Raw genomic sequence first — 12251 nt, forward strand, 5'->3', positions numbered from 1 at the left:
AATAAGATCGATAGCATAGTTCCATCTATCCCCCAGTCCTCCTCGACCTTCAATTTGTCTTCCATTCTCTTCCCAATCTGCGGACATTCATTACAATAAGCATCCAATGATCGACAAACCATGATGTATTGAAAATGTGGTGGAAGGATTCTCACCTTGTGAGCTTGTAAACGAAATTGTGGTTGTTGAAGGGCCTTAAAACCCATAATAACCAAATGTTCTCGAACATTACTGAGAGTCCAATGCTTGTTCACTTGGACTGTCTCCAAAGCATCGTTGGGCATCTTCACTGCAATGTCAAAGCTTGCAATAGCGCCGTCTACACTCTGTAAGGGAGTCCACACTCCAAGCTTGCACATCCAACGATCATAGTGAAATTGTATGTACAAGGAGGTGCGGGATTTCAAATAGCGCATTCCAATACCTGAAGCTCCAATCTTACAACGGTACCGGTCCCCGTTGTGCATGCCCTCCACAAAACCCCAGTCCTCTTCTAAAAGCCTTCCTAATTCCTCGTAATGCGCATCTTTACATACAAGCATTGTGGTAGTCTCCACAAATCCAAACTCTTTAAAAATGTGCACAAAACAATGAATAGGCAAACACCAACTCAAGCGCACAGACCTAGAAGCTTTAGAGTATTTCAAAGAGTTTTGGACATCCATTATCATCTTTTGCTTGAAAGATGCTACCGACCACAAATCTGGGACCGGCCACTCCATACTTAATAAGGAAGTTACAAATTTAGAGGAATACTGACCTTCAGCCTTGAATATGAACCCTCTAGGGGCCCTTTGGGATTAAGGTTAATTAGAGGCCAGCCAATGAGAAGAGGGTGGTGGACACACTCTATGCCCTCAAAAATGTAGGGGGACAAAGTAGTGTTGGTCGTGTCTGAAGGTCAGTATTCCTCTAAATTTGTAGAAGCATGGCAGATACTTCTTGATGAACTTATCATATCAGGGCTGCTCATCCTTCAAGAGCTGCAAAGTATGCTGCTCTTAGCCGCCTTACCTGCCATTTAGCGAGCTTTTATTACCACGCAGGCCACCTTGTCAAACATGTAGATCCAAAATTTGGTGTCAAAGATCAAGCAAGAGAAGACACTTTGCGATCAGACTAGTGGATCATCAAAGTCTACAGCCTTGATTACACTGGCAAAACATCATAAACATCAGAATCATGGCAAAAGAAACTTCAATCAACCTCGTCAGCATAATCAAAACATGGCAAGAAAGCCCCAACATCAAGGAGGACGCTGATCAAATCCCAATCCAAAGCAATGTACAAAGTGTAATCGGTTTGGGCATCTTGATAAAGATTGTTGAAAACCGCGCCAACAAGGTAATCATAATAGCTTCCACCACTCTGCTGCACCTTCTCATAACTATTCCTCTTACCCTCAATGGGGGCCTCGGCACTATACTTCTTATAATAGCCAAGCTCATTGTGCTGATATACCTCAAGCTGAAATATATACTTATAAAGAGCAACCGCCCTATCCTATGCATCTTTATGCTAGTAATATAGAAAGCTCATTTTCAGACACTTGGTTACTTGATACTGGAGCTACTAATCACATGACATATCATGTTGAATGGCTCACTCATCTCACATATCTTGAGCACCCACTAGAAGTATGTTTCGGTGATAATAGCATTCAGATTGCGAAGGCCTATGGAAATGCCCACATCACTCTTCCCACGGGTCTTCAAATCGTCATTTCTCGCGTCTACCTCGTCCTAGGACTCAAGAAGAACCTCATTTTAGTTAGTGAACTCATTGAAACCGGCATCAACATCAATTTCACCGCCAATGGATGTTTCATCACTGCCAAGGCAAAGGATGGTCGCCGCCACAATCTCCATATTCCTAAGGTTGGCGCCTCTACCCCATAGGTAACTCTGCACCTCTACATGCATTAGCCTCATCAGCTTCTGCATCATCTCATGACACTACGCTCAAATGGAATTATCACTTAGGCCACATTTCACAGCATGTGCTTCGCTCTCTCACACATTGCCGCCTAGCACTAGGTCTGCCAAAGCAACTCATATATATCACGCTTTGTGAAGGCTGCATCTTCGCAAAAGCACATCATGCACAGTTTCCACTCTCTCAATCACGTGCTAGTGCACCTCTTGAGCTCATCCACTCATATCTATGTGGCCCTCTGCCTACCACATCACTCACAGGTAACAAGTACATGTTGATCTTATTGATGATTTCACAAAATACACCTTCACATATTATCCAGCAGAGAAAGGTGCTACAATCTCACACTTTCAAAAATTTAAAGCACTCGTAGAGAATCATCTTAACAAGCGCATCAAGATTCTTCGCACTGACAATGGCGGAGAATACAAATCTCAAGCTTTTGCCACCTTATGTCAACAAGCCGGCATACAACACAGTTCACCATCGCGGACCACCCACAACAGAATGGTCGCGCAGAAAGAAAAAATCGCACACTATTTGAAGCTGCACATGCAATGATGCTCCAAGCAAGCCTCAACGACGCATACTGGGAGGAGGCTACGACTATAGCATGCTATCTCCAAAATTGCATTCCCTCTACGCACAACCCGCTAACCACGCCATATACACTCTGGTTTGGCCACCCTGCTCATCTTGGTCACCTACGCATTTTCGGCTGCGTTGCCTATGCTCTTAACACGCAACCTCCGTCGAAGCTCGCGCCACGCGCACATCATGCTATTTTTGTAGGCTATGGAGATCGCTTTGGATCGAAGGCATACCGGCTTCATCATCTCGCCACCAACAAATTCATCTTCGCCCGCTCAATCATTTTTGACGAAGATTACCTCCTCTCAGGTACTCTCTCATTAGCCGTGAAACCCTCATCTTATACTCCGCATGAGCTTTCACATGAACCTCCCCCATCTCAAAGCTCTGCTCACTCAGCGCAAAATTCAGCCCCTATATCATCTCTCTCGAAAGTTCATAATCACCCTCATCAACCTATACTCAAGCCCATATTGCCTCCTACATTACGGCCACCTTCCACTCCTTCTCTTGAACCATGCCCACCTCCACAATCAGCGCTTCCTCCACCTCTTTACAGACCCCTACTTAGACACAATGGTCGTGTTGATCATGGTGCAGCTCTCCCTTCTGTTGCTCGCCAAGGCACCTCGGCCATTACAGCACCTCTTAGCCCTCACCCGGCTGCCTTTCCACCTCCATCTGTAGCTCGACTTGCTGCCCCACTAGCCCCTACACCTCATGGCGCAGTCCTCCCTCTCCCTTCTGTAACTCACCAACACACCTCAGCCAAAAGCGCACCTCTTCTCCCACACCGGGCTGTTCTCCCACCTCATGGCACAGCTCCTTCGATTGTAGCTAGACCTGCTGCCCCACCGGCCCCTACACCTCTTGGTGCACCCCTCCTTCCATTGCCAGTCACTCTTTCACCTTCTGCTGATCAACCTCATTCTCCACCCTCTTCATCGGCTCCTGTATTTCAGCAACCTCCCACCTCCTAAAGCGCCCTCTTATCACCTCCATCGCCCAGCATGGTGCGCACTTATCAAACTGCGCGCAAAAGAAGCCTCCCTCCCGACAACCTTCGTGTGTCTCTTTATCGTGAGCCAGCTAGAGATGCTCAGCTTTCCACACCACCACCCTCGCCATCACATGTTCCCGCTCTTGAATTCCATGCCACTCCTCCTCATATTCCCATACCTCTGATGTTGATGAAGTAGAACCCTAGTCCTCTGCTTCTGCCACTTCTCCCTCTATTGCCTCATCAAATGGATCCTCACCACATCCTCCTGGGCTGGATCAAGCTGCCTCTAGCCACTGTGTTCGCACCCGCTCCATCCACGATATCTATCATGCGACAGCTTTCTCCACTGTCATGCTCGACGAGCACATCACAGCAGCGCCACCCGACCCCTTGGGAGATGCACTCCCACTCTCTATTGCAGATGCTCTAACCTCAAGTGAGAGTACTCTATGGCATGCAGCCATCATGGAAGAGCTCCACGCTCTCGAAGAAGCAAATTTGGTGCCTCCACCTCAACATCATAACATCATTTCTTGTAAGTGGCTCTTAAAGAAAAAATATCATGCAGATGGCACAGTCGAGCGGTACAAAGCTCGTTTAGTAGCTCGCGGTTTCTCACAGCAATACGGCGTCGATTATTTCGACACGTATTCCCCTGTCCTTGGCATGACCGCTTTTTGCCTACTAGTTGCAATTGCAGCTAAGTTCGATATTCTGCTACATCATCTCGACATCAAAACGGCTTTTCTTCATGGAATTCTGTGCAAACTCATCTACATGTTTCAGCCACCCCACTGCGCCAATCCAGCTTATCCAAACCATGTGTGCCAACTCAACAAGCCCATATATGGTCTCAAGCAATCTGCTCGACAATGGTATACTCGGATGCATGAGTAACTGATTGGCTGTGGCTGGGAGCATCTTCAAATCGACTATAACCTTTACATCTAGCGTTCTGCTGAAGGTATGGCCATACTTGGTCTCTTTGTTGATGATATTCCTCTATTAGGCACTTCCGAACATATCATTATGAAAGCCATAGATTGCCTTTCCCAAGAGTTTCCCATCACTGACAAGGGCCCGATGTCTTATTTCTTGGGCATACAAGTGACGCGTGATCCGATCCACAAAACCATTAGTCTCTCTCAATCACAATACATTGAGGAACTCCTTCTTTATTATGGTATGTCTGCATCGTCCTATGAGCTTACTCCTCTCCCTCTTAAGCACAAGCTTGCACCAGAATATCATGCTTACACTCATGCTGATGCCTTATATTTTCCTAACTTTCATTTTCCTAAGTTTTGTGGCCAGATCCACTACTTAAGCTCATGCACATGCTTTGATCTATCCTATGTTGGACACATGCTTTCTTGCTCTATGGCTAAACCCTCCAAAGCACATAAACAAGCTGCTAAGCGTACATTGCGTTATCTTCGTACTACACAAGCCTATGCACTTACTTACTCTTATGATCCAGATAGTCCTATATCCATCTCTGGGTATGTTGATGCAAATTGGGCCGGTGATGATCCACGTTGTTTCTCCATTGGGCGGCTATGTGTTTAACCTTGCAGGTGTCCCTATCTCCTGGCGAACCAAGTGCCAGCGTCCATCGCTCAGTCATCTACTGAAGCGAAATATGTTGCTACTGCCCTTGCTTCCCGTGAAGCACTATGGCTACAAGAGCTGATTTCTTGAGGAAATCCGTGCCTGTGGCCAAACAAACTGCCTCATGCCATGCCCTCAACCTCATCCCTCTTAGGTGCCCTTCTCCTTGAGGGAGCTATTTTAGAGCTATGTATTAGGCTTCCTTTTTTTCGTATTCAGATGTTGGATCAATCCTTGTAGCAAGTTCTATTTTTATTTCAAGGAGCAGCTCACCCTTCAAGGGGGCTGTCAAAGTCCCTTTCCACATGACTCTAAGGTGAAGGGTGAACCACCCATAATCTACCTCACACATAAATCTCTCCCTATATCAACTCCCTTGAATTGCTCCCCTCAACTCTTGGGAGTTGTTAGCCCTTACCCCCACGTGTATTTAAAGAGCTGCACGCTCCACTCCATATCACCAGTGTATTCAGTTTCTAGTCATTAATCAAAGTTCTGCCTTCTCTCTATTATGCAATTCTTGTTCTAAACTTAAGTTTCTACATCTCTCTCTCTCTCTCTCTCCCCCTCTCTCTCTCTCCCCTCGTTTATGCATAGGGCCGAGTTCTTCTCTCTCTCGACTCCCTCCTCGCTGGCGTTAGCCTACAGAGAAGCCTCTATCGCCTGGCTCGTGACATAGCACACAGAGAGAATCACTCTCTCTCTCTCTCTCTCTCTCTCTCTCTCTCTCTCCTTCCTCATTTTTGGTTCACAGAAAATGGTGCTCCTCATCCTCGCAAGCGGCTCTCATGCTCACTCACGCTCGTCATCTGACTCCCGCCTTGCAAACGTCGGTGTCGCTCCATGGACACACTGGCGCGCTCCCCTCACTCTCCTCTATGGCGAGAGCCTCCCCACGATTTTCTCACGGCCCAGCCAACAAATGGCTCCCTCACTCGCTCTCGGCATCCTGCATCACCCTCGTCATCTCCCCTATCCTGCGCGGGCAGAGCCCTCGACCCTCTCTCTCAATCCTCGCCCTGCTTATCACCCTCTCATGGCGATTCTCCAACTAGTCCCGTGACCAATCGACACCATCTCGCTCTCCTGGTATATATCCTGCAACTCTCGTCACCATGACATTCCAATTAAAAAAAAAAAACTAACACCGTATATAAAAAAAATGTGGGTTATCCTCGAGCCCTCGACCATCTCTCAGTCATCGACCTGCTTTAGGGCGACCCCCCATGATCCCACTTCTCTTTGGACTCCCATTCACACAAAACATATGGGCCTTGCAAAAATTGGCTTCTCTCGTCGTACTTCACTCAACTTGGCAACCGAAAACCGTGCCATCTGTGGCTAACCAACATCACCTTAACATCGACATGGCAACAAAATGGCCTCCTTACTCTCCTCATATGCGCTCCTCCTTCTTCCAAGGCTACATACATACGCACACATAATCCTCTTGTACACATCTTCTTCGGCATATCAACCATACCACATATCTGCTAACAATCAATCTGTATTCCCTTTATGAATTTGAGCCGCATCAAGTCTATTGCTAGCTTGGTCTCTAGCGATTGTAGGAGCACATGCCATAGAATTCAAACAAGTCTCTCTCTTGTATCTCTCAGCTTCCAAGGTTACCCTCCATTGGATTGCTAGGTCGGTGGCTTCAAAGGCCTCCCCCACAATCCGAGCTTGTGCATATGCATCCTCAAATGTTTTTGGATCAAACAACCTCACATGGAGTTGAATATCCCTTAACATACCTTTAAGAAAACATTCCAATAAAACCCTCTCATCAAAACAATAGGGGTCACAATGCTTCTTCTTGAAAGCTTGAAAACGATTAACATACTCAGCAATGGACCCGCTCTCCCCTTGGAATAAGTCTAACAAAGTTCTTGAAGGCTAAATTAGAAGGTAAAATAGGGGAAAATCTGGCAATAAAAGCTCTACCCATTCCATCCCAAGTCTACATCAAATGTGGAGTATGTCGCAGCATACTATGATACCACTGCCTAGCTACAGCAGTCAAAAAGGCAGGAAAGAACCGCATGAAGTCTTCGGGATTGTCATAACCCTCAAACCAACAAGCTTGCACAAATTGCAATAAATGGGAATCAACTGCATCAAATCCAACTCCATCATAAGGTGTCAACTTGACAATCCATTGATCAATAGGTCTCTCCCTAGCTTGGAGAACAATAGGAGGGGGATCAAACTGATCTTTCTCAAGAACATTTTCAATGGTAGCCATTTAATCATCGGAAACATCAAGAGAGTCAAAACTAGAAGCATCAAGAACATCCTCAATAAGAACATCATCTTCAAAAGCATGAACGTCAACCAATGGCTTTACTACAGGCACAAACGCCATCCTTTCTAAAGGCTGAATTTCATCATCAATATGGTCAAAAGACGTGGTAAACCCCATTCCCGACTGCATCTCCTGAACAAGGGTGGGACGGTGGGAAAGAACAAGAGGTAGGGCAACATTCTCCTCCTCAAGAAGACATTCATTACAAGTGGCATCATCCGCTAAATTGGCTAAAAAGCCATCCCAAATGCACTCATCGAGAGTCGCACTGTTGCTATATACTTCTCTCCAAGAAATAACCTCAAAGAGAAATGCCCTCGTCTTTATCCACTTCATCACTCAAATGGGCTAAAAACTCATCCCAAATTCTATAAAAACCTAAAGCCTCACCAATATCATCAACAACGCTCAAGGTCTGGGTAGCAACAAACATTAAAATAATCGTCTTTTTGGAATCCTTCTTGCCTAGATATGCAAGCATCCCAAATGACTGCAAGGAAAGAAACCAACCTAAAAGTCAGGTACACCCAAAAAGAAAAAACTAGCTCCATCTTTGAGAATCGCAGGTACTTCGCTCAAGTGAAAACGTTAGAACCTTGGTCCCAGCGGGCGTGCCACTGAAGGATATTTTTCTAGGCCTTGGCCCATGGAGCAAACCCAGACAACAAAACCACGCAAGGATAATACTCAAACCCCCAACCCAAGCTCACCAACAAGGAACTATGGCTGGAGATGTGCTGCTAAAATCTATTGCCCAGGAATGTGCAATGCAGTCTAAGGAATTGCACGATACCAGGAGAGCGAGATGGTGTCGATTACTCACAAGACGAGTTGGAGAGTCGCCATGAGAGGGTGATAAGCACGGTGAGGATTGAGAGAGACGGTTAAGGGCTCTTCCCGTGTAGCATAGGGGAGATGACAAGGGTGGTGCAGGCTACCGACGACGCGTGAGGGAGCCATTTGCTGGCTGGTGGGCCGTGAGAAAATCGAGGGGAGGCTCTGGCCATAGAGGAGAGCGAGGGGAGCGCGCCAGTGTGTCGATGGAGAGACACTGCCGTTTGTAAGGTGAGAGTGAGATGACGAGTGTGAGTGATCATGAGAGCCGCTTGCGAGGGTGAGGAGCACCATTTGTTGTGTACCAAAAATGAGGAGGGAGAGAGAGAGAGAGAGAGAGAGAGAGAGAGAGAGAGAGAGAGAGAGAGAGAGAGAGAGAGAGAGAGAGAGAGAGAGAGAGAGAGAGAGAGATTCTCTCTGTGTGCTGTGTTGCGAGCTAGGAGATAGAGGCTGCTCTATAGGCTACCACCAGCGAGGAGGGAGTCTAGAGAGAGAGAGAGAGAGAGAGAGAGAGAGAGAGAGAGAGAGAGAGAGAGAGAGAGAGAGAGATTGGCTCTCTGTTGCAAGGAATCAAGAGCATGAAGAGAGGTAACCTCTGCAAGGAATCGAAAAACGGGGGGGGGGGGGGGGAGTTTATTAATGTCACTTAAGGGGGTGCTCCCATAGAGAGAGAGAGAGAGAGAGAGAGAGAGAGAGAGAGAGAGAGAGAGAGAGAGAGAGAGAGAGAGAGAGAGAGAGAGAGAGACCTCTCTTGGTAGAGAGATAGAAAGAAAGGGAGCTCCTCTCTCAGCGGTCGCTAATATGAGAGAGTTTCTCTCATTGAAAGCAAAAGATAGAGCGAGAATCTCTCTATTGAAATTTAAGAGAGAGAATTGAGAGAGAGCCTTTGATAGGCCGACTTCTACGCATGGAGAAAGTTTGCCATTTGTTGAATGAGAGAGGGTGTTGCACAAGACAAGACCAAGCTCCTATCAAGCTATGGCTAGTATAGAAGCTTAGGATTATGTTTTCAATTCACAAGTGGGTTCCCAAAGGAGAATGATAAGTTTCTTTCAACAGTCTTCCTAATCACCAAGAAAGAGTAGCTCAATGTATTTTGAATAAATTCTTCTTACTTGGGATGAATCTCTAGGATCACCTAGAAGGAGGAACTATGAATCTCCTTTCAAAAGTCCTCTTGCATAGAAGGAGGGACCATTGTGACAAATAATTCAACAAAAGAGAGAGATTTTCCTCCTCCAATGTGTGTATGAGGGAACAAAAAAGTCTAACGATGCACTCAAGAAATTCTTGAAGCAATATGATATTGTTTTCCAAGGCCAAAACTGTCCTAAAGAATTGCATGTGACATTGGATACATTGCATTTGAAAGGCCATACCTTTTAATGGTGGATTTCAAAAGTCATTGAAGGTCCTTAGTAAACATTCTTCTCTAACAACTCCAAAGCCTTATGGATGAAGAGACACGTACTTTCTTGTCATGCTAGCATGGCACTACCTTTGTAAGAAATTTTCATTTAGATTCCAATCCAATTGATGGTCGACATGTGTATGAATACAAGTGTTTCAACACAATGCCCCCTCATTGTCTTTTATCTTATTGCACTATCTTTGTTTCATGTAATTCTCTATGGATTGATATAAAAATATATGTGCTTCTACAAACACCTGTCAAAATTCATTTTTGATACGTGATCAGTTAGCCTCTAGAATTACTGTGCTTTTTTTGCTTACATAAGACGTTATTAAAGCTTTGTATTTTTGGAAGCAATTATAGATTTCATGATAAAGCACGTGATTAGTGCCCCATGGCAAGGTAATTAAGGCAACATGTACTCTCTACGTCTGATAATAGAGACATTAACTAGTGGGTCATTTGACATTTGTTTGCGTGTTTCTATAAAGAGGAAAATTGAGTAATGAATTGAACACATTCTTTTTCATCCTCATGTGTAGGCCAATGTGAATTTCATTTTAGAAAACCTGCACTAGTGCACTTTTATTCGTGAAGTTGTTATATAAGTTCATGCCTTTACATAAGTTGTTGCCTTCTCAATTAATATGGCATAAATCTCTCTCTCTCTCTCTCTCTCTTTATATATATATATATATATATATATATATATATATATATATATATATATATATATATATATATATATATATGCATATAGTCTAAGTTTGTTTAAGCTTTAACAAAGACTTTCATTTTAGCTTGTCCTATTTTCATGTAATAATCAATATGTGCTCACCCATTAACATAATTAAGGCATCAAGAATCTGTTATGCCCTTTCACTTATAGTATTAGTTAACACTTGTTCAAGCTATGGAGCAAAGGGTGTCATTAAAACTATAAAAATGTTTGAAAATCATTAGGTTTGAGAAAAAAAGTAGTAAATGTGAAGGAGAAAGCCCGTAACATCTGGGTAGCTTTGCAGTAAAATTCAAGGTTTCATGACTTTACACAAGTATGCTCTATCACAACAACTTGCTCCTTTTTGTGCTTGAAAGGGATTCTGGTTTCCTAATATTGTTGAATTTCAAGTGAAAACACTCTAGATAATGGTTGCCCTCATATACGTGGTCTTATCTCCTTGTTAGGTTATTTTTTCGGTCGATTATGATTTTATTCTTGTTGTATATGTATTTGCTTAAAGTATCACCTTTTCTATTGGCCTTGAAATGACTTTGAAATTGGACAATGCTATGGTAAAATGGCCATGATATTATGGCTTTTGTAAGAGTTTTGCTTTCTCAAATGACTTCTGTGGAGATGACTTGTTTCTTTTTTTACTAAGGCATAAAATAACTTTTGCCATAGATGTTACCATATACATGTGGTAGTGATGTGAGTGAACACACTTAGGACCGCCGAGGCATTTTTCCTCTTACTAGGAGGTTTTTCCCCCCGTGCATTGTATATACGCCCATCATTCTAGGGCTATCTATCTTTCCAATGCACACTAAGTAATACACTCTCTGTTGTGCGCCTTGAGCTTCCTTCATCTTCTCCATGTTCTGTGTGTTTTCCTGCAACCCTAATTCCAACAATTGGTATCAAATCAGGTTGCATCCTCCCGGGCTTAGTCTCCACCAGTAGCTCCAACACACGCCTACTCACTTTCTTCGATTTTAGTGAGCTTTAGCGGGCCTTCGCAAGAAGTCAACAAAATTTTTGGGTTAAGGCAAAGAGCTAGGTTTCTCACATTTAAGATTCGAGCTCATTTCGGCCTTTGTTTCCACTACAAGTAGTACTGCACAGGCTATTTCGTCATTTTGTGCAAAAAATGTGTTAGTGTTGTTTTCAGCATCGCAGGTCCCTTACGGTCTTCTACGGTTTGTGCTATATAGCACATGTTTTTCTTGCTTTCCTTCTTCTCTTTTTGGGTAGTTTTCTCATCAGGTGCATCATATACCATGGTTGACAACAACACAGATGTGTTCAAGATGTTTGCTGCAGAGGACAGATTGGATGGGGACAATTACCCTATGTGGGCTTATATGATGCAACATGTTCTTGTGTCAAAGAGCATTTGAAACATTGTGCAGGGCATTGATGTACGTCCTGGTTCTGAGGATACAACGATGTTGAGGATGTTGCAAGTCTTGTTGCAAGGATTGTTGTTGTTAGAGTTGTTTTGCCTACGGCTGAGCAAGGTCAGTGGGATGTAAAAGATACACAGGTTCATGCATTGATTGTGTTTTCTGTGAAACACACTATCACTCCACACATTTGTTCAGCAAAATTTGCAAAACATGCTCGAGATATTCTGGTTGGTCTTTATGCAAGTTTCAATGAGGGTGTCAAGGATATCAATGAGCAACTTATTTCTACAGGTGAAGTCATTTCAGATTGTTCCCTTATGCCAGACTGTTCTTGATGCCTTGCCAGATTCTTACCAGACTTTTGATAGTACTAATAGACTTATGACCCAAGGAAATCCTGAAGTTGTCAAGTTTGATGCATT

The 12251-nt window shown here is 44.1% G+C and overlaps 1 pseudogene; it reads left to right on the forward strand.

Moving 5' to 3' along the window:
* The first annotated feature begins 2387 nt into the window (after positions 1-2387).
* Positions 2388-4480, forward strand: LOC147448527 (uncharacterized; annotated as a pseudogene).
* Positions 4481-12251: the final 7771 nt, after the last annotated feature.

The sequence above is a fragment of the Adiantum capillus-veneris genome, chromosome 10, assembly GCF_014529385.1.
Source record: "Adiantum capillus-veneris isolate H3 chromosome 10, ASM1452938v2, whole genome shotgun sequence".
NCBI lineage: Eukaryota > Viridiplantae > Streptophyta > Polypodiopsida > Polypodiales > Pteridaceae > Adiantum > Adiantum capillus-veneris.